This window comes from Mus musculus, chromosome 7 (assembly GCF_000001635.26).
Source record: "Mus musculus strain C57BL/6J chromosome 7, GRCm38.p6 C57BL/6J".
In the NCBI taxonomy this organism is placed as follows: domain Eukaryota; kingdom Metazoa; phylum Chordata; class Mammalia; order Rodentia; family Muridae; genus Mus; species Mus musculus.
In genome coordinates, this window is record NC_000073.6 from 52,919,929 (window position 1) to 52,944,798 (window position 24,870).

Here is a 24,870-nt window from a genome sequence, read left to right on the forward strand (position 1 = left end):
GCTCTGTACCTAACCTCAAGCTGTACTACAGAGCAAATGTGATAAAAATTGCATGATACTGGTACAGCGATAGACAGATCAATGGGATAGAAATGAAGTCTCAGAAATGAATCCACACATCTATGGTCACTTGGTCTTTGACAAGGGAGGTAAAACTATCCAATGGGAAAAAAGACAGCATTTTCAACAAATGGTGCTGGCACAACTGGAGGTTATCATGTAGAAGAATGGGAATTGATCCACTCATATCTTTTTGTACAAAGCTCAAGTCTAAGTGGAACAAAGAACTCCATATAAAACCAGAGACACTGAAATTTATAGAGGGGAAAGTGGGGAAAAGCCTTGAAGATAGGGCACAGGGGAAATATTCCTAAACAGAACAGCAATGGCTTGTGCTATAAAATCAAGAATTGAAAAATGGGACCTCATAAAATTGCTAAGCTTCTGTAAGGCAAAAGACACTTGTCAATAAGACAAAAGGCCACCAACAGATTGGGAAAGTATTTTTACAAATCCTAAATCTGAGGGTATTGTATAATGTAGAACATAGCAGAAGAAGGCATTTGAGATTTTTGCATCGTGGCTACTACCAGCACACAGCCTAAGAGTTTTGATAACTCTAAGATTTAATATGGACATCAGGAATGTGCTCATCAGTTAAGAGTTGCTGCCAAGCCTGATAACCCGAGTTTCATCTCCAGGACCCATGTGGTAGAGAGAAAGGACTTACCTTTTACCTTTACATGTTGTAGTTCCTGTGCACATATACACGAACAGATATAAAGTAAGTAAAATATAATGGAAACAATCTCGTTTAATGGATTGTTAGTGATATTAAATATGATAACAAGATATATCAACTTACCAAAAGTATCACACTTTTTGATAATTGTAATATATGATGATTCAGAGTAGAACATCTTGGTCATTTGCTTTGGAAAAGGAGACGACTTACTTCTGTGGCTCACTCCTTATCCCTTTTCCCAGTTGTTTCATACAATAAAATTGGGAAAATATCTGAGCCTGGCCCTATATTCTGTTCTTTGCATTTTGTGTGATTTAGGCAGAGGTGCCTGTGAACACTGTGGACACACTTCACAGGAAGGACATGGATGTAGACAGGTGAAAGGAAGATTAAGATGATTTATTCAGTCTTTTTTTTTTCTTAAACACATTTGAAACCTCCAGGCATAGATCAAAAGCAGAAGAAAAAAAATTCCCTCTGCAGGATGAAATGTAAAAGGACTTCAAATTAATTGCTGAGAAAGTCTCCAGCCTTCACTGTCTACACTGCTGTTGGCATTGTCTTCTGAGATCTCACTAGATCACCCATAAAGTTGTGCTTATAGAATCATAGGCTCTTTCAGTTCATCCCTCCAAACATTTCTAAATTTGGCCCATAATGCAGTTTCCCAAAGGGTAAGGAATCTAACACCTTTAATCCCAGCACTCAGGAGGCAGAGGCAGGTGGATTTCTGAGTTTGAGGCCACCCTGGTCTACAAAGTGAGTTCCAGGACAGCCAGGGCTATACAGAGAAACCCTGTCTCAAAAAGACCAAAAAAAAAATTAATTCCAGTAAGTACTCATGCCCTGCTTCTAATCTTCTAAGTTAGTTGTAATTTTCTGCATTTTATGAAGCAGTTCTCATCTGCCTCCCATGGCCTGAAGCAATCATGGTTATCCACTGGTCTTCAGTCCTTCAGTTGGACTACGATTCAAAGTTAACTGAGACATTTTAATAAAATTCTGTTATGGATATTGGCACATTTTATTTCAGTGCTCTTCAGATGATTGACAGCTAGACCCATTCTATTTCCAGGCTTTTTGAAACATTGCAGCAATAAACATATATGTGCACGTATCTTTGTGGAATTATTTTGAAAAGAGTTCTCTTGCCTTTGGGCCAGGAATTGCAGCTACAGAGAATGGCTTCCTGGGACTATTGAATTTCCTGAAAACTCTTTTTTTTTTTCAAAGCAAAGTTGAGGAAAGGTATATAATAACCAATAAATAGGGATTGTTAAATATGGCGTGATGATTTGTCTACTGTCATGTTGGCTGGATTTAGAATCACCTGGGAAGAAGAGGCATATGCATCTGGTTGTATCTGTTAAGTGACTTTCCAGATGGGATTTACAGATGCAAGTGTTCCACTCTGAATGTGGGAAGTATGTTTCCCTTGACCTGGAACCTGAGTTTGCGTAAACAGTAGCAAAGGAGATGGCCACCAGAGGATGCATCCCTATTTCTTGGTTGCCTTTTTGCAAGGCCAAAATTATCTACTCCAGCATACTCTACTCGCAGCCACAATGAACACAGTCATCTGCAGCCATGAACACTGTATTGGCTGGCTGGCTCCCAAGCACAAGCTTAGTTACCCAGGGCTTCCTTCCTAAGGAGTGGTGGGCATTGGCCACAGTTACATGGTTCCTCCCCACATCAATTGACAATCCCTCAAAGACATGTCTAAAGAACATTTTGATCTTGATGATACCATAGTTACTATACTCTTCTCAGGTGAGGCCTAGCTCAAGGTTGACTCAAGGTTAACTGAAATATTTTAATAAAATTCTTTTAAGTACATGTGCATATTTTATTTAAATTTTCTTCATATGATGGGCAGCCAGGCTCATTCTTTTTCCTGATTCTTTGAAACATGGCAACAATAAATACATGTGTGCAAGTATGTGTCTGTAATGCTGACTTAAAGTCCTTCCAATATAGATGGAGAAATTGTATACCTGGACCAGATTTCATCTTTATTGCTAGTTTCTTCATTAACCACCATATGGATATCAGGTCTATATCACCACTGATCATCAACTCTCTAATAATATTTTTCACAGATCTAGGGAAAAAACATGCTAAATTTCCCATTGAGGCCCAAAATACCCTAAAATCTAAAGCAATCCTGGAGAGGAGGAGGAGGAGGAGGAGGAGGAGGAGGAGAAAAGAAGAAGAAGAAGAAGAAGAAGAAGAAGAAGAAGAAGAAGAAGAAGGAGGAGGAGGAGGAGGAGGAGGAGGAGGAGGAGGAGGAGGAGGAGGAGCTGAATCACAGAAACATAGTAAGAAATGAGCAGCACTGAAAAACAGAAAAGGAAGAATTATGAAGCTACTTAAATCTCAGACACTTTTACAGTCTCTAATTAAGACTAATTGCACACCCAGAAAGTTCTACTTTTATTTTGATACAACACATTGGAAATTCCTCAGAATCAGATCAAGCTATATTTTCCATTCGCATATTACTGTAGACCATAGAGACCCTATTTCTCCTATATGCCCACTATTATATACTCACTGGTCCTAGGCATTGAACAGTGCTTCTTGCTGATTTCCCCACCTGGAGGCGGTGTGTAACTGAGTCTGGTGAGCGCACATTCTACATGGTTTTCTTTTACACTGTCTCCTGATTTGTTTAATTCATGTATTTCCAACTCTTCTTGTTTCTTTCATACAATTGATCCTTTTTTTCTTTTTCTAAAAATATACAATAATTTCTTCTAACCAAGTCAAGTGTGCCAGTGTGACTTCTTCTCAGTATAGTATTTTAAAAGACAATTTCAGCCTGTTCTCTGGTTCCAAAAGTATCTTAATTAAATGGAAGACAGGACATCAAGTGAGGGAGAGTTGCCATCCTACAGTCAAAACTCTGACCCATAATTGTTCCCATCTGAAAGAACTGCAGGAATGAAAATGGAGAGGTGCCTGAGGAAAAGAAGGCCCAGGAACAGATCCAAAGTGGCATCCAGCTCATGGGGCGGTCACAAGGCCTGACAATATTACTGAGGGTGTGGAGTGCTCACAAAAAGAGAACTATCATGACCACCCTCCAGAAGAACCATCAAGCAGCTGAAAGAGTCAGATGCAGATATTTGCACCCAAACAATAGACAGAAACTGCTGACTCCTGTAGTTGAATTAAAGAAACGCTGAAAGAAGCTAAGAAGGGCGAACCTGTAGGAGGACTAGCAGTCTCAATTAACCTGGATCCCAAGTTCTCTCAACACTTGACCATACACCAGCTGATATGAAGCCTGAAACATATATACAGTAGAAGACTGCTGGGTCTGGATTAAGTGAGTCAGATACGATGCACCTAACCCTCAAGAGAGTGGAGGATCCAGAGAGTTTAGAGGTCTGGTTGGTGGGATGTAAGTGGTGGGGACATCCTCGTGGATACAGGGAGTGGAGAGGAGGTTTGGAATGTGGAACAGTGGCAGGGTGGACTTGGGGGGAGTATCTGGCTTTTCTCAAAGTTGACTTATCTAATAAATCTTTTGTCTCATTTAAAGGGTATTAACTGATTTTTGATACCTTAAATGTTGAGTTTCCTGTGAAAAAACAAATGAATAACACCTAGCTCCATGCCCTGTAATTAAACAACAGGGATTCCCCAGGTGCTTTGTAAATAGAATGCTAAGGCACAAGTATGTAAGCACAGCTCACACATTAACTTTGGTTGCAGAATGAGTATTTTATAACTATTGCCCTCCATCCACACAAATAAGGCTTTATCTATATATTGGATTTTCTAATACAGTTGTATTTGAGCAAATATAGATTTTTACACACATGACACAGGCAAATGTGTAAGTGCTAGAAGAAGAAATGACAGTAAAATGTGACTGTTGAACAGACATTTGTGTCCATATGGATGGCTGGAGTCTCCACCTGTTACCAGTAAAATAGGGTGTTTGCATCAAAGCAAGCTTGGTGAGTTGGGACAAATTGGAAAGCTGCACTGAAATTATTCTATGTGTTGTGCAGAAAGTACTTTAGTATGACCAAAACACATCTCACAAATGACTCTAGACTAAATCATCATGACTAAACAGGAATGATTAAAATCAATTATACAACTATTTTTTAAATGCTCTTAGTTCATACCTTACTTTCATACACTACACACAGACATACATGGACACGGACAGACACTGAAAACAATGAAATTAATTAAGAATAGGTGATATGAAGTGTGACAATCTATCAATCCTATATTTCAGTAGTTCTCACCCTTTCCAATGCTGTGACCATTAAATACAATTCATAATGATGTGGTGAGTCTCCCACCATAACATCATTTTTGTTGTTACTTCAAAACTGTAATTTTGCAACTCTTGTGGACTGTACTGTAAATATGTGTTCCAATTTTATGGGTGACTGCTGGGAAAGTGTTCGTAGTATAGAGAACTCAAGGGATCATAGCCCAAGACCTTCAAGATCTATGTGATCTGGCTGGAATATAGACTTGCCCTTAATACACACTAACAAAAAAGGTAAGGTTAGTCTGTACAAGGAAGCATACTTGTTTGAAAGTGACTATTAATTTTGGGGAAGACAAAGTAGTGATGAATCAGAGAAAGAGTTGACAAAGTGAGTGAGAGATATGATATACCCAACTATAATAATAACAGACATGAAATAGCTGCTACTTGATGGCAGCATAGGGAGTGCGTGTGTGTGTGTGTGTGTGTGTGTGTGTGTGTGTGTGTGTGTGAATGTGTGTGTGTGTGTATTACTTTTAGTTGGCAGTTTTACACAGACAAGTGGAAGAGAGAAAAAGACAAGTAGACAGAATAAGCCTAAGAATGAGAAGGAGCCATAAGATTGGAATAGATTCCCAGAGTTAATTTGTGGCCCAGAAGAGTATTTCAGCCAGAAGCCAATGGAAATTCAGTTTGATTTAGTCTGCTTTGGGCCAGAAGAGCTGAGTTGACCCAGCCAACTTGCTCAGATATAGCAAGGTAAGTTTACTGAACAGAAAGCCTCTGAGACAACAATTGAATATGGCAAATAAAAGATACATTTACATCTTAGATGCACCATAAAGCTCAGATGCACAGGTTGAGATCTCTGCTATACTGCCTCATTTGATCCTGACCTCAGTAACTCTAACTAACATAAGCATCATGTGTCATTCACACAATATGAGTTAAAATATTTATTTCTCCTCTGCTCTTATTTTTTTTATATATTCTGTCACTCTTTCAACAAATCACACATCCCATAAATAGTATTTTTTTAAAGAAAAAAGTATAATTATTTTAGATATATTTTGGGGGCTTATATTTCTTAACATCATGTTCATAACTTCAATGTGTACTTCTGTTGTGGTACACAGTGAGTAATAAGCATTCCCTAAACTCCTCAACTCCATCAAAAAGTTTTTATCCTGTTTGACATATTTACTTATTCATATATTTTCCTGTCATGTGTCATATTTTTCAAAATACCATTGAGAATTTTATTTACATGTATTTTTTCATCTAGTTTATACACCAACTTTTAGGGTTGCTATGTAGCTGTCTTTCTTACTGAAAAGTTTTCTCCTAAATGGAGAAGTATTAGACGTTACACAAACTCAGCAGAAATTTGTGTGAATCAGCAGTCACTCCTGGAGGTTATATTAACAGAAAGCTGTTATAAAAATGAGAGTACTCAATTTAGCTGCCTGCAAACTGCGCAGCACATTCCCAGAATACAGGTTCTGTGAACTGTCACAGATGTTGCTCTTCTGTTAGTACTCACTCATACTCATATTAGGAGCCTCCATAGATTCTAGTTCAGCAATATGGGCTTGGGTAAAATTGTTTTATTGATTTGTAATTAACACCATAGTTCAGGACAAAGGAATACCAGCCCTCCTCCAGAAATGTCACACAGCACAAACCTAATAGCATTTGCTGCAGAAATATTTATAATGACACATCAAAAATTTATCTCTGAGCTTAATGCACATGTAAAATCATTGATTTGTATTAGGGATTCAAAATTCTACATGTTTTTTATGAAAGACACCTTGATCTCAAGATGGAGTTTCAAGAACCACAACTCTCTCCCAAATGATAAAATATAAAACATGTATGGCTTAGCTACAGTTCCTAATTATTTTATACTCATAATGATAGATCATCTCTTTTAATTTTGATACCAGACCAATCCACTTCTCCAACTATAAAGGGTCAATTACAGTCACACTCTGCATCTTAGGAATTGGGGAAAAAGCAATATGGTGGTATTAACAAGCAATGTGGCTTACTTACTGAATTTATATTTTTCTAAAAAAGAAGAAAAAAGAAACTTAAGCCAGGAAATTTAAAATGATCTTTTGTTAGAAGTAGACAATGAAACGTTTATGGTGCTCGCTTCCGCAGCACATATACTAAAAATTGGAATGATACAGAGAAGATTAGCATGGCCCCTGCGCAAGGATGACACGCAAATTCGTGAAGCGTTCCATATTTTTATCTACCTTCTTCTCAGCACCTCATGGTACCTTCTCCAAAATTGACCACATAATAGGTCACAAAACAGGCCTCAACAGATTCAAAAATATTGAAATTGTCCCATGTATCCTATCAGATCACCATGCACTAAGGCTGATCTTCAATAACAAAAAAAATAACAGAAAGCCAACACTCACGTGGAAACTGAACAACACTCTTCTCAATGATACTCTCATGTAGAAGAGTGCGAATTGATCCATACTTATCTCCTTGTTCTAAGGTCAAATCTAAATGGATCAAAGAACTTCACATAAAACCATAGACACTGAAACTTATAGAGGAGAAAGTGGGGAAAAGCCTTGAAGATATGGGCATAGGGGAAAAATTCCTGAACAGAACAACAATGGCTTGTGCTGTAAGATCGAGAATTGACAAATGGGACCTAATGAAACTCCAAAGTTTCTGCAAGGCAAAAGACACCGTCAATAAGACAAAGAGACCACCAACAGATTGGGAAAGGATCTTTACCTATCCTAAATCAGATAGGGGACTAATATCCAACATATATAAAGAACTCAAGAAGGTGGACTTCAGAAAATCAAATAACCCCATTAAAAAATGGGGCTCGGGGCTCAGAACTGAACAAAGAATTCTCACCTGAGGAATACCGAATGGCAGAGAAGCACCTGAAAAAATGTTCAACATCCTTAATCATCAGGGAAATGCAAATCAAAACAACCCTGAGATTCCACCTCACACCAGTCAGAATGTCTAAGATCAAAAATTCAGGTGACAGCAGATGCTGGCGAGGATGTGGAGAAAGAGGAACACTCCTCCATTGTTGGTGGGATTGCAGGCTTGTACAACCACTCTGGAAATCCGTCTGGGGGTTCCTCAGAAAATTGGACATAGTACTACTGGAGGATCCAGCAATACCTCTCCTGGGCATATATCCAGAAGATTCCCCAACTTGTAAGAAGGACACATGCTTCACTATGTTCATAGCAGCCTTATTTATAATAGCCAGAAGCTGGAAAGAACCCAGATGCCCCTCAACAGAGGAATGGATACAGAAAATGTGGTACATCTACACAATGGAGTACTACTCAGCTATTAAAAAGAATGAATTTATGAAATTCCTAGCCAAATGGATGGACCTGGAGGGCATCATCCTGAGTGAGGTACCACATTCACAAAGGAACTCACACAATATGTACTCACTGATAAGTGGATATTAGCCCAAAACCTAGGATACCCAAGGTATAAGATACAATTTCCTAAACACATGAAACTCAAGAAAAATGAAGACTGAAGTGTGGACACTATGCCCCTCCTTAGAAGTGGGAACAAAACACCCTTGGAAGGAGTTACAGAGACAAAGTTTGGAGCTGAGATGAAAGGATGGACCATGTAGAGACTGCCATATCCAGGGATCCACCCCATAATCAGCATCCAAACGCTGACACCATTGCATACACTAGCAAGATTTTATCGAAAGGACCCAGATGTAGCTGTCTCTTGTGAGACTATGCCGGGGCCTAGCAAACACAGAAGTGGATGCCCACAGTCAGCTAATTGATGGATGACAGGGCTCCCAATGGAGGAGCTAGAGAAAGTACACAAGGAGCTAAAGGGATCTGCAACCCTATAGGTGGATCAACATTATGAACTAACCAGTACCCCGGAGCTCTTGACTCTAGCTGCATATGTATCAAAAGATGGCCTAGTCGGCCATCACTGGAAAGAGAGGCCCATTGGACACACAAACTTTATATGCCCCAGAACAGGGGAACGCCAGGGCCAAAAAGGGGGAGTGGGAGGGTAGGGGAGTGGGGGTGGGTGGGTATGGGGGACTTTTGGTATAGCATTGGAAATGTAAATGAGCTAAATACCTAATAAAAATGGAAAGAAAAAAAAATTGTAAAACAAAAACAAAAACAAAAACAAACAAAAAAAGAGAAACGTTTATGGTAACTTTCAAAAAGTAGATTTTGGAGTGGTAATATTGGCTTATTGATCATGAATCATGATCGTTATGAGATAACTGACCAAGAAAACTTTTTTTTTTACTTTTTATATTAGATATTCTATTTATGTTTTTTTTTTCAGATCTTTCCTTTGGAAACCCCCTATCCCATTCCCCATCCCCCTGCTTCAATGATGGTGTCTCCCCACATATCCATCCACTTCCACTTCCCTGGCCTGACACTCTCCTACACTGGTGCATTGAGCCTTCCCAGAAAAAAAGGTCTCTCCTCCCATTGATGCCCCACAAGGCCATCCTCTTCTACATATGCTGCAGGAGTCATGAGTCACTCCATTTGTATTCTATTGTTGGTGATTTATTCCCTGGGAGTTCTCAGGTGACTGGTTGGTTGATATTATTGTTACTCCTGTGGGGCTACAAACCTCTACAGCTCTTTTACTCCTTTCTCTAACTCCCTTATTGGGGGCCCTGTGCTCAGTCCAATGGTAGGCTGTGAGTATCTGCCTCTTTATTTGTCAGGATCTGGCAGAGCCTCTCAGGAGAGAGCTATACCAGGCTCCTGTCAGCAAGCACTTCTTGGCATTCACAATAGGGTGTGTGTTTGTTAACTGTATATGGGATGGATTCCCAAGTGGTGCAATCTCTGGATGGCCTTAACTACAATCTCTGCTCCAGACTTTGGCTCTGTATCTTGTTCCTTGGGTATTTTGTTCCCACATGTAAGAAGGACTGAAGTATCCACATTCTGGTCTTCCTTATTCTTGAGCTTCATGTGGTCTGTGAATTGTATATTGGGTATTCAGGACTTTTGGGCTAATATCCACTTATCAGTGAGTGAATACCATGTGTGGTCTTTTGTGATTGGGTTACTTCAATCAGGATGATATTTTCTAGTACCATCCATTTGCTTAGAATTTCATGTAGTCATTGTTTTTAATAGTAGTACTCATTTGTGTAAATGTACCATATTTTCTGTGTCCATTCCTCTATTGAAGGACATCTGGGTTGTTTCCAGCTTCTGCCTATTATAAATAAGGCTGCTATGACGGTAGTGGAACATGTATCCTTGTTATATGTTGTTGAACCTTTTGGGTATATGCTCAGGAGGGTAGCTGGGTCCTCAGGTAATATACTATGTCCAATTTTCTGAGGAAACACTAGCCTGATTTTCTGAGTGGTTATACCAGTTTGCAATTCTCACCTACAATGGAGGAGCATTCCTCTTTCTCTACAAACTCACCAGCATCTATTGTCACCTGGGTTTTTGATATTAGCCATTCTGACTGGTGTGAAGTATAATCTCAGGGATTTTTTTATTTGCATTTCCTTGATGAACATTTTAAGTATGAACTTTTTTTTTATGTGCTTCTCAGCCATTTGGTATTCCTGAATTGGTTTAGCTCAGTACCCCATTATTAATAGGGTTATTTGGTTCTCTGGAGTCCACCTTCTTCAGTTCTTTTTAGATAATGGATAATAGCCCTATATCAGATGCTGAGTTAGTAAAGATCTTTTCCCAATATGTTGGTTGGTGTTTTGTCCTATAGAGAGTATCCTCTGCCTTACAGAAGCTTTGCAATTTTAGGAGGTTCATTTGACAATTCTTGATCTTAGAGTATGACCATTGGTGTTCTGATTTTATAAGGCTTTTTTTTTACCTACAGCCTGAAAAATTATAAAACATGAGCTAGAAAATTAAAATAGTACATGGACATAAAGCAAAGTAGTAATTAATAAATAAATAAATAAATAAATAAATAAATAAATAAATAAAGCTATATTCCCAAATTTCCACAGTAAAATAGCTCAAATGAAATCAGACCAGATATGGATAAATTGTGACAAGAAAGGGGAGGCAGGCACCTGTGACTGAGTGACATAGACAACTTATCATACATATATATTATATAAGTGTGTGATATACATGTGTATACATGTATACAGATACTTGGACATGAACATATATATATAGTATACATATTATATTTATTATATATCACATGCATAATATATGTTTTAATATAATTCATAATATACATGTATGTATTGTATATATATATATATAGTGATACATATACTTATCATATGATGTATATATACATATACATATATATAAACTATATATGTGCATGCAATATATAAATAGGTTATTTGTGTAAAACTGGATATAATTCATCTCATTTCTACTCACTGTCATTAGAATTAAGAGTGTACTCTCACTCATAAAATGTGTCTGAATGCTATTTTTAAAAGGATGCATATGTAGCTTGTCAGTTTCTACACCCATGTTTTAACTACAGAACTATCACATTGCTCATTATGTAATATAATGTTTACTTATAGTCACTGTATTTTCTTTTATTTTCATTAATTAATTAATTTATTTATTCACTTTCCATCCCAATATCAGGTCACTGTATCCTTTTAGCACCTTCTCTCTGGGACCCTTCCCCTTCATCCTTTCCCTTCCACTTTGGGAAGAGGGAGACCCCCCTCTAGGTATCACCCCCATCCTCAACTAAAACCACCTTTACCCCCAATCCCAGCACATCAAGTCCTTGCAGGTCTAAGGGAATCCTCTCCTACTTAGGCATACAAGCTGGCACTACAGGAATTGAATACACAGGCAGGCAGGAAAGAGTCATGGGCAGCCTGACTCCTTTTGTTGAGAGAGCAGCATTAAGTCCAAGCTTCTCATCTAACACACACACACACACACACACACACACACACACACACACACACACACACACACATGCGCACGCGCTCACATATGTACAGCTCATGCATGCTCTTTGGTTGGTGATTCAGTCTGTGAATCTGAGCTACAAAGGGTCCATGTAGGTTGACTCTGTGTACCTTTCTGTAGAGACTCTCTCTTCTTTGGATCCTTCAATCCTTCCTACAACTTTTCATAAGACTCCCAGAGCTCCATCTAATATTTGACTGTGGATCTCTTCATTTGTTTCTATTGGCTGCTGGTTGCAGCCTTTTAAAGGACAGTAATGCTATGCTCCTGTCTCTAGGCACAAAAGCGCATCACTAATAGTGTTAATGATTGGTTATTGTCCATGGGATGCATCCCAATTTGGGTCAGTCATTGGTTGGCCATTCACTCTGTCTCTGTTCTTTGTTCTGCACATCTTATAGCCAGGACAAATTTTGGATTGAAGATTTTGTGTGTTAGTTTGTTGTTCTTATCCTTTCACTGGGAGTCCTACCAGGCAATGGGAAGTAGCCACTTCATAATCCCTATTCCTCATTTTAGGAGTCTCATTTAATCTTCTCTCTAGAGCCCCTGGATCTGTAAACTGAGATTTCAAGTATGCACCATCAAGCAAGTTTCATGCAGTGCTGAGGATGGAGGTCAAGACTTTGTGCATGTTAAGCAAGTAATTTGCCAACTGAGTTTTGTACCAATTCTCCTTACTTCATTTAAGAAGAGCAAAATGCTTCTCTTGTTTAAAAACCTGTGTCACAGAAGAACTGAGAAAATTGGAACACCATAGATGCAATGTTTTGCTGAGTCTTCTAGTAAGGGCCTGTGTTCTAAGAAAAAAAAAAGAGAGAGAGAAGCAGAGAGATGAAGACACCAAGAAAGAGGGAGTGGGTAGAATTTTATCTCAGAAATTAAAATAAATCTGCCCATCAACCGGGTCTGGGATTATGCTGGTTAATATGCTATCAAATACAGTCAAGCAGGGTGTGACATTACATATACATTAATCTCTCATAATGAAATCATGACCCCCAAGCACATGTTCTTTACCCTTGCATGTCCTAAAAATCCAGGGACAGTAATATCCAGTCTCTAAGGTGAAGTGAAAAACTGTAGTTAAAGCATCATAATGATTGCCTCAGGCTGGCAATTTGTGTGAAGATGGTCTCAGATAGTATAATATGACCTCACAAATGAAAAGAATAATCTTCTTTAACAATGAAAAATAAATGCATTACTATGAGGCCTTTGAGATTCAGATTTAACAACCCTTCACTGACCTAAGGCTTCTGTTTCTACTTTGAGCTATTTTCCTGAGCTCTGTAATATGGTAAAAGGCCAGAGGCTGAGGCACTGATGCAGACAGCTTTGCCCTGCAGCAGAGAGAGGAGCAGCACCTGCGACAGCACAGATTCCAAGGTATTCAGTAAGGTTGTGTGTAAGGAAGCATGAACATCGGTGAATTTGCTGCCCAGCAAACCTGCCACTGTATATCACAAATCCAACTCTTTGTTCAGGTAGAATGTAATAGGCATTGGATGTGTGAAATGATACAGAAAACAGAATTATAAACTTCCCCTGTGAATCTGGCAACATGCTAATGAAAAGCAGTAACAGAAAGTTGTCCATAATTCTTTCTTTGTTATTAAAGAGCCTGTTCTAGTAGTGAGGTATCTGATTTCTGGTGTTAACTATACTCAGCATTACTTGAGTTATCATTGTTTTGGCGATCCCTGGGTGTAATAGTATGCATGTTCTTATGCATGTCCACATGTTGGCCGACACTCTCAAGTGTGTAGGGAAGCCTGAGATTGACATGGCTATCTTCCTTGATTGCTCTCTATCTTACCAATTGAGCTTGCTGCATTGGCCAGGTTAGCTAGCTGGTTGCTTCTAAGTTTCTGTCGGTGCCTCTGGCAGAGGATTAAAGACCAACTGCCATGCCTGGCACTCTGTTCATATGCAGTGATTCCGATCAATAAGTACTTGATGTGTTTTACAATAATATTCAGGAACAACATTTCTCATTTTGAATTCAGCCCCGGAGCTACTTTGCTAATGCCTCCAGGGTTATAGAGAGAGGGATAAGGGGAAGAAGTTTCCAACACTGACCAGAGTGTGCAGCGGAACTTGATGGAGCAGAGACTCTCTATGGTTTAAGAGCTTTATTATAGAAATGCAGGGGGAAAGAGATAAGGTAGGAGAGAGAGAGAGAGAGAGAGAGAGAGAGAGAGAGAGAGAGAGAGAGAGAGAGACAGACAGAGAGAGAGATACAGAGACAGAGAGAGACAGAGACAGAGACAGAGAGAGAGACAGAGAGGAGAGGAGAGGAGAGGAGAGGAGAGGAGAGGAGAGGAGAGGAGAGGAGAGGAGAGGAGAGGAGAGGAGAGGAGAGGCACAGTGTCTTTCATAACTGAAAACACCCACTCCAGTGATGTCTGTGTGGCAAGCCCAAAAGCTTGGACACAGTATTGAGGCAAAAAGTTTCAAAGAAACTTTTCCCTTGGAGCCTTGGCATCCCATAGCACAAATGCTCCAGATTTGTCCTTGCGATAGTCAGTGTTGTATTATAGGTAATGTTACCCATTCAAATGAAATGCCTCCAGTATTGATAAAAATTAGGCATTGCTGTTTGTCAGAAAGGATCTAGAAATCACAGAGCTAGTTCAACAAAGTAACTTAGAATTCTCATTACAGACATGATTGGCAGCCTACATTATGTAATAATAGAAAGAAGGTGGGTTGTGGTTTAAGGAGGAACTGGAGTATTATATTATTAATGAAAAGGTTAGTAGAACAGAACTTCCCTGGTGCATGTTTTTCACTAGGCCCAGAGGAACAGCATAATTAGGTATTTACTAAGGGATCCCTAGTGGTGGGTTTAACAATAGACTAGTATTACACCTGGGAATATTAGACCTTTCACCTGACTCTTGTGAAGAGCTAATTTTAGATAGGGCTGATCTTATCTCAGTTGTAAACACTGCTTGATTCCTGCTAGATTTTATGTATGCATTTTCTCTGTTTTGTGTAAAGAAAAGAACCAATATGCATTTCTATCTACCTTGTCTGATGAACTGCCTAGCTTCCTTGTTTTTCTTCTGTAATATAAGTCTGATGCTCACTTTGAGAAATTACATGCAGATACAGAACTCTTTATTTGTCAGTGTCTGTTTGTCACTTTTTGCCGACTCCTTGCCCACCTGAGTTCCAAAACTCTGATTCCCCCGGGGGTTGAGGGACTGACTGAGGCTAGTCCATGGCACATAACCTAAATTCATCACTTTTGCCATATGCTATTAGATATACACAATTGCAGTACAGTGTAGGAAGGGACTACATAATCAATATTTAACATTCTGTCATCTGCTTCCACCATGTGCACTCTGGTCCGTGATGAAAAGTGTTCCTATCACATGCCATTCTGTGCCAGTGCCTAGGTGTCCATCACAAACTGTGGCTTAGACCACAGAAGGATGGTTTTGTTTTGCTCAGAGTTTGAATAGATGCAGTCCATCTTGGTTTTAGAGGTGTGAGTATGCTAGCCACATTGCATCTATTCATGAAGCAGAGAGGGATGAATGGCAGCATTAAGCTTATCTTTTCCTTCTTAATTCGTCTAGTATCATAGCCCTTGAAAGCATGGGCCCACACTTAGGATGCATTTTCTCGCCTCAGTTAAACTTTTCTGGAAACATACTGAAAGATATACGTAAAGATAGGTTTCCATGGTGATTTTAAATCCACCCAAGTTGACAGTTGACATTAATCATTATAGAAGATGTTGAATAGTTACTGGTCTGTTACAATTCTGAAATTATATTTAGCAAGAGTTAGCTACTTTGGAGAGGCTGAAAATCCACTTTTACCTTTTGTTTCCTAAAACCTTAGGCATACCTTTATAGTACTATGATACTCTACTTTAGAAGTCTCCAATACCATAACAAAAGTAGCTACACACACACACACAAACACACACACACACACACACACACACACACACACACACACACTCTTATCATTTGGTCTGCTATATGAATAAACATTTCTGTTGTCCAAATTTTAGGAAAATGACCTTATTTCATACTTGTGCTACCCAGTATGAGACTGTCTAGATTAATTGATTAGACATATAATCCATGTTGGCTATTTTTGAAAAGATATTATTCTCTTCAAGAAATAGCCATATAAAGTTTGAGCTAGTTAAATAAAAACAATTTTCTTCTTTATATAACTTTGGATTTTGTTTGAAATCATAATTCATAATCAGATGTGGAAGAGAAGATAATGAAAAGAAATCCTGTATTGTGGGACTTGGTTTTTACCCTGGCTCTCAGAAGGCTGAAGCCGATAGAAAAGTCCAAGTATGATACTATCTTGGCAGGATAGTGAGATCATGTCTCAAAGCTAATGATAGCAATTCCAAGTGAAGTGATTAGAGGTAAAAGGTCATGATTAAACATTGAAGCTACATGCCTGTGGAAAGATCTTGATATCTTAGATACTGGCCTAAGTAGCTGCATTCCATTGCAGATGGACACCATATGGAAGGGAACACAATAGGAAAGTAATACTAAATCCCTTCCCCATCTGCTACCCCACTGTCTTTCCTCATCTCCAGACATTATTGCATCTTCATGGTTATCCCCTGTACAGTCATGATTGATAATTTCCCTTTCACATTTCTCATTTTAGTTTCTCTCTCTTTATCCATATGTCACCCTATGTTCAAACAATGACCCCCGGAAAGTCTCCTATCTTCCCACCATTGTAGCAGTGATCTGAGATCCCAGTAGGAAGTACATTTTGCAACAATATTTCACAAATAAGATTAGACATTGCTGTGGGCCACCTGCATTTCTAATTACAGACAAGTGTGAAGACTTGATTGCCTGTTGACATTTCTGTGATCTGAAGTGTGTGTCACTACTTATAGTATTACCCTCATGTTCAAGATCAGCCTGCAGCTACATGTTTTCCAGAAGCAGTCTGTTCTGCCCAGCTGCTCTGAAAATTAATCTGTCTATGACAAGCCTGCCGTGCTAAGGGCAATGTCAGAATAGGTATTTTTAAAATTTATTTATTAGGTATTTTCTTCATTTACATTTCCAATGCTATCCAAAAAGTCCCATGTACCCTCCCCCCTCCACTACCTTATCCACCCACTCCCACTTCTTGGCCCTGGCATTCCCCTGTACTGAGGCATATAAAATTTGCAAGACCAAGGGGCCTCTTTTTTTAATGATGGCCAAATAGGGCATCTTCTGATACATTTGCAGCACTGGTTAGTTCATATTGTTGTTCTACCTATAGGGTTGTAGATCCCTTTAGCTCCTTGAGTACTTTCTCTAGCTCCTCCATTGGGGGCACTGTGATCCATCCAAAAGCTGACTGTGAGCACCCACTTCTGTGTTTGCTAGCCCCCGGCATAGCCTCACAAGAGACAGCTATATCAGGGTCCTTTCAGCAAAATCTTGCTAGTGTATGCAATGGTGTAAGCATTTGGAGGCTGATTATGGGATGGATCCCCCGGTATGGCAGTCTCTAGATGGTCCATCCTTTTGTCTCAGCTCCAAAATTTGTCTCTGTAACTCCTTCCATGGGTGTTTTGTTCCCAATTCTAAGAAGGGGCAAAGTGTACACACTTTGGTCTTCATTCTTCTTGACTTTCATGTGTTTTGCAAATTGTATCTTGTATCTTGGGTGTTCTAAGTTTCAGGGCTAATATCCACTTATCAGTTAGTACATATCATGTGAGTTCTTTTGTGATTGGGTTGCCTCACTCAGAATGATGCCCTCCAGGTCCATCCATTTGTCTAGGAATTTCATAAATTCATTCTTTTTAATAGCTGAGTAGTACTCCATTGTGTAAATGTACCCCATTTTCTGTATCCATTTTTTTGTTGAGGGGCATCTAGGTTCTTTCCAGCTTCTGGCTATTATAAATAAGGCTGCTATGAACATAGTGGAGCATGTGTCCTTCTAACCAGTTGGAACACCTTCTGGATATATGCCCAGGAGTGGTATTGCGGGAATCCTCCAGTAGTATTATGTCCAATTTTAGAGGAACCACCAGACTGATTTTCAGAGTGGTTGTACAAGCTTGCAATCCCACCAACAATGGGGGAATGGAGGAGTGTTTCTCTTTCTCCACATCCTTGCCAGCATCTGCTATCACCTGAATTTTTGATCTTAGCCATTCTGACTGGTGTGAGGTGGAATCTCAGGGCTGTTTTGATTTGCATTTCCTTGATGATTAAGGACAGCATAGGTATTTTTCACCAAGCTTACATTTTTCCCCTTTAAATGGAACAATGAAGACATTAGTTGACTTTCTTTTCTATTGATGAAAAATGTTCATTGTGAGTTAAAGACAAAGGACAGAATTATTTTCCTCACTGCTATGAAAAATTGTATGGAAAACTCAACTTAAGGAAGGAAGGTTTGTTTGTTTGCTCATAGTTTGAGAGTATACTCTGGCATGGAGAAAAGAAGCCAGCAGAGCAGGCAGGAGCGAGAAGCATCTGGTCATATAGAACCCACTGTCTTGTAGTAGAGAGAGAAAGAGAAATTCTGGTGCTTAGCTTTCTTTCACCTGATATTTTAGTCAGGATCTCAGCCCATAAGATGACATCATGCACATTTAGGGTAGATCTTCTTACATCAATTAAGATGATCTAGAATTGCCCTTATAGACTTGCCCACTGGCTTATTTCCTAGCTGATTCTAGATCCTTTCAAGTTGACAGTCAATATGAATCATCATAAATACTGACCAGACTAAAATATCAGAATATTGCACTAGAAACATGCAATCATTTTAGGGGATATGTCAAAGTAACCTTACAAATTTTAAAAGATTTTAAGTTTGGTTGTCTTTAAATAAACAAAGCTTTAAACACCAGTGTTCAGAAAAAATTAAAGGTATTTATTTATTCAAGTAGTTAGTCTTTTCTTATGTGATGATGGTCACATAATTTACTTCTAAGTGCAAGAGTAGAAGGATGCATTTCTGTTGCATTGACTTCAATGAAGACACATATTCCCTTAAGGAATCATTACAAGTTCTTTTGCCTTTGTATAGAATGCTCCCCTACCTAATCTGCAATCCCTTATTCTTTTTTGGCACTTTACATATGGCAATGAAGTTTAATGGCTACTTATGGTTTGTTAAAGCATAAAATTGACTCTGATATAGCAAAAACTTTCCTCTCTGGACAATGGAATATGGATCTGGATTCCACAATTTATTTCACAAAATCAAGCCATGCTTCACCAAAATCAATCAAGGAGATGGGAGTCACAGGTCTCTGAAAATGCACAGAGAGATGAGTGTGAGGGTGTAAGCTCCATATGCCTGAATAGGATACTCTGGAGAAGAAGCAGGTAGAGGGATTACCTCAGTGGTGCAAGCAGAAGACAGAACCTTCATTTAGTATTATTTATACAAGAATAGAAATGGTTTGTTCACTGAGAATTCAGCACTTCTGTTGGAAATTGCATAACATTTCTAAAGAACAGTGAAATTATTTCTTTTTTTTTCCTTTTTTTTTAATTAGGTATTTTCCTCGTTTACATTTCCAATGCTATCCCAAAAGTCCCCCATACCCACCCACCCCCAATCCCCTACCCACCCACTGCCCCTTTTTGGCCCTGGCGTTCCCCTGTACTGAGGCATATAAAGTTTGCAAGTCCAAAGGGCCTCTCTTTCCAGTGATGGCCGACTAGGCCATCTTTTGATACATATGCAGCTAGAGACAAGAGCTCCGGGGTACTGGTTAGTTCATATTGTTGTTCCACCTATAGGGTTGCAGTTCCCTTTAGCTCCTTGGGTACTTTCTCTAGCTCCTCAATTGGGGGCCGTGTGACCCATCCAATAGCTGACTGTGAGCATCCACTGCTGTGTTTGCTAGGCCCCGGCATAGTCTCACAAGAGACAGCTATATCAGGGTCCTTTCAGCAAAATCTTGCTAGTGTATGCAATGGTGTCAGCGTTTGGAAGCTGATTATGGGATGGATCCCTGGATATGGCAATAACTAGATGGTCCATCCTTTCGTCACAGCTCCGAATTTCTAAAGAACAGTGAAATCATTTCTTACTTCAAAGGAAAGACAATATAGAAGCAGTCACTTATTTAATAGTTCTGTGTTTTAATGTTGAAATACTTATGTCAAGTGAATTCTGTTTTCTTAGAGCTGGTGTCTACTCATTTAATCTCACAACTCTTACTACTGTCCATCTGTCTTGACTCACTGTTACTACATGCATCTGACCTAGGACTGTGTCAGATTCATGTGGGTTTTGACTGTGTTGTCCAAAAAATTTTCTCTTCCACCAATTATATGTTATTCACATATGTGAAAAATTTACCCCAACTGGGTACAGCCTGGATGCCAGTGTCCAGTGCAGCTGTCTCTATGATTGCTATCTCTACAAGGTCTTCACAAGGAAAAAAACAAAAGCAAAAACAAAAAACCACTAGAGGAAGACAAACACCAGATAAACTATGGCTGTAATGAAGGAAAGCTACAACATCATGAGAAGGAAAGTGTGAACCAGGTGATTTTTCTTACTGCTTAAATCTTTTAAAAATGTATTACAATGTTATGTACATTCTAGGAAGATGACCCAATAGTTAATAACTCTTACTGCTTTCAACGGGCTCAAGAGCAGTTCTCACAGCCCATGTTGAGCAGCATATAACCATACATACCTCTTGCTTTAGGATATCTGAACTCTCTTCTGGCCTCTGTGAGTACTTGCACATCTGTGCTAGGTCTCAGGCACACAGATACACACACAGATACACACACAGATACACACACACATCCACACACACACACACACACACACACACACAGATACACACACACACACAGATACACACACACACACACACACACACACAAACACACACATAAGAAAATATTTTTTAAAAATGTAATAATTATATACTGTGAATATGACTTTCAGAGAGGAAACTAGGAAAGGGGATAGAATTTGAAATGTAAATGAAGAAAATATCTAATAAAAGAAAGAAAAAAAGAAAAGGAAAGACAATAAAAGAAAAGAAAAGAAAACAACAACAACAATAACAATAACAATAATAATAATAATAATAATAATAATAATAATAATAATAAATAGCCCAGGGCTATGCACAACACAGAAGAAATAGAAACTTCCTGTTTCCAGGTGCCTGAGTATCTATGGGGCACTATTATAACATCAAAAAGTGAGTTCCTTCTCCAAAGTTGTAAACAGTGTTCTCATGCTATTTCAACCCTGCAATCTTTGAAAAAAACAAACAAATAAACCAAAAAAAACTTGTTTTCTTGAAGCCCATGGTAGTCTAAGGTGACAATGCCCATTATCCCTCAAGCCTTCTTGATGTCTTTGAAAATATTACTAGTCACACTTATGGTACTATGGTGCTGTGCCATGTATCATCACTGCAATAAAGCCTCTTGGAACATTTTTCCTGTTAAACGCCAAAGAATCCTAATAGATCTTCATATAAAGTTAATGAAACACTAGCATCATGTTTTTCTATTTTTTTTACTATATTTATTCAATAAAAAGATTTATTCATCATACTTTATAAATGTTAACTATGTAGGAATATATGTGTGTGTGTGTGTGTATATATATATATATATATATATATATATATGTATACATTAAGCAAAAAAAGAGTCTATTTCAGTAAAATGTTTTTAAATAATATTGTTTATTGTTTTGATATGGTTAGGTATTCATGAAACCATGCACAAACTAGAATAAAATATAATTAAAGGCAAGTAGATATTAGAATTTAAGACAAAACATCATAGTAATTGTTAGCTCCTTTCATAGATAGAAAAATATAATGAGCAGGGTGGTAAGAAAAATTCCCAAAATTTTTTATCAATTTAATAAATGGCTGAACTGAGATATTAAATCCCAATCAATTTAAATCAACAAAGCATATTCCTAACATGAATTCTTAACCATACCTAACATGATATTAACCATACCTAGAGACTGTGCAGTTCAATAAACTTCTTTACAGTTAAAAGAGGGATTGGGAATTGAAAAGATGGAGCTTCTCATTGATCTTACACTTTCTTGGTTGAATAAATTTTCCTCCACACATTAGAAACATTAAAAAAATATCCCTGATTTAGACCTAGAAAAATAAGTAAGTTCTACATGTTCATGCATACCTGTGTCTATTACCTATGTTCAGGTTTACCTTGTGAACTAAAGTTCATAATTGCTTGTTCTCTGTGTACATGCTACATTTACTTACATGTACATTTGTTCACACATAAGAATCACACATCTATTATTGTCCAGGTTCTGAATATGAGAGAGATCATGCATTTTATTGCCTTTCTTTCTGAGATTGTGTGGTTTCACATATATTATAATCATTGTCCATTTTCCTGCAAAGTTTATGTTTACATTTTTCTTTAGAACTGCATAAAGTTCCAACATACATAGCCACTTTTGTGTTAGAGTAGAGAAATTTGGGTGCATTTTGCTCCATTTTCCTCACTTTTTCCTATTATTTCTTTGACACTGTTGATAATATTCGTTTTGTGAGAAGTCTGTTGTGCTAAAACTTATATAGATTGATGAATTTATTGCAGAAGTGATCACAGGTAGTGATCACAGGCTGATAAAGGTCCTCTTATCAGTGCTTGGAAGATGAACACAGAAGCAGGTCATTGATTGTATGGTAACTATTCATGGTGGTTCGGTTGTGCATATAATCTGGTGAGAACTTACCACAGTCTATGGAAATCAGAGGATGAAGAATTGGCCAATATTTCTACAGATATTCTTCCTGCACAGTGGCTCTGTGGAACTTCCAAGTCAGAACCAAAAAAAAAAAAGGGGGGGGATCAATAATAAAATTATCTAAGTACTGTAAGTGTTACACTGAAGCTCCCTCTACAACATACAGGAAAAGGAAATCCGATTGCTGGTGAACATTCAAAAAAAAGTCTTCAGTTATTATTTGTTAAAGTACTTCTCTCTATAACAAAAGTGAGGTGGGAAGAAAAAGGCTCAAAAATAAAAATAATAAAAAATTTATTCATTTGATTGAAAATAAATTAGTTTAATGTATATATTGATATTCAATAACTAAAATTGCTAAGGTTTAAGAGTCTCAAGCACATTGAAATGACAAATGAAGCATCTTAGGAAAGAAGCATATTTATAAAATATTCTGAAGTGGATATTCTTCTGTACTTACAAAATTAAAATCACAAGCCTTCCTGCCCTCTTGCCTACTGTCCTTCACCCACTCTTCCTTAATTTTCTTTCCTTTTCTGCCTTTGCTGAATATTACCTTGATGTAATAGATTCCCATCAGTATGACCACAATTGGCTTAAATTATTCTACCAGAAATAGAGTATACATGGAATCAATTTGTGGATCCAACGAACAGATTTGGGGAAGACAACACTAAGCTAAATACCATCACTGCACCTTAGATTCTTCAATATTTTATCATTTATTATATGCATCACTTGAATTGTTTCAAGGTGACAATATCCTAATGATATTTTACCTGATCTCCAAACACTGTGAGTAAATTACATTTCATAGCTAAATGTCTTTTATATCGAGGACAATTAAGTATGATTATGTTACCATAGATTGGTAAATTCATATGGATATAAATATTTCTATACATAAGTGACCCCAAAAATTCTACCAGAGAACCTCTTCAGCTGATAAACAACTTCAGCAAAGTGGCTGGATACAAAATTAATTCAAATAAGTCAGTAGCCTTCCTTTATACCAATGATAAAAAGGCTGAGGAAGAAATTAGGCAAACAACGCCCTTTACAATAGCCTCAAAAAATATAAAATAACTTGGGGTAACTCGAACCAAACAAGTGAAAGATCTGTATGACAAGTTTCTTCAAGTCTCTCAAAAAAGAAATCAAAGAAGATCTCAGAAAATGTAGATATTTCCTATGCTCAAGTATTGGCAGAATTAGCACATTAAAAATGGCCATTCTACCAAAGGCAATCTACAGATTCAATGCAATCTCCATTAAAACCCCAATAAAATTCTTCAAAGACATGTAAAGAATAGTTCTCAAATTCATCTGAAAAAGCCAAAAAAATCCCTGAATAGTGAAAACAATACTTAACAATTAAAGAATGGCTGGGGGAATCACCAACCCTGACCTCAAGCTTTACTACAGGACAATAGTGATAAAAGCTGCATGGTATTAGTACAGAGAAATACATGTGGATCAATGGAATAGAATTGAAGACCAAGAAATAAAATCACACACTTATGAACATTTGACCTTTGACAAAGAAGCCAAACATAGACAATGGAAAAAGGAAAGCATCTTCAATAAATGGTTCTGGTCTAACTGGCTGTCAATATGTACAAAAATGAAAATAGAGCTATATTTGTCACCTTGCACAAAGCACTAGTCCATGTGGATCGAGGAACTCAAAATAAAACTAGATACACTAAATCTAATAGAAGAGAAATTGGGAAAGAGTCTTGAACTCATTGGCACAGGAGAACATTTTCTAAACAGAAATTCAAAGGCACATGCTCTAAGATAAAGAAGTGATAAATGGGACCTCATGTAACTGGAAAGCTTCAGTAAGTCAAAAGACATAGCCAATAAGAAATCAGAGACCTACAGATTGGGAAAAAATAGTCACTAACCCCACATCTGATAGATGAATAATATCCAAATTATATAAAGAAGTCAAGAAGCTAACCACCAAAAAAACCAAACCAAACCAAACCAAACCAAACCAAAACAAAACAAAAAAAAAAAAAAAAAAAAACAACCCAATCAAAAGATGGGGTATAGAATTAAACCAAGAATTCACAACAGAAGAATCTCAAATGGCTGAAGAACACCTAAAGAAATGTTCTAAGTCCTTAGTGATCAGAAAAATG

The 24,870-nt window shown here is 37.9% G+C and overlaps 1 long non-coding RNA gene and 1 other non-coding gene across 2 annotated transcripts in view; both read left to right on the plus strand.

Annotated features, from left to right (window-relative positions):
• The window catches only part of Gm33898, an 89,404-nt gene that overhangs the window by 32,334 nt on the left and 32,200 nt on the right, over positions 1–24,870 (plus strand). The window lies entirely within an intron of this gene.
• Positions 7,142–7,249, plus strand: Gm22444. Its single transcript, XR_003947190.1, has one exon. It is a non-coding gene; the product is annotated as a U6 spliceosomal RNA (small nuclear RNA).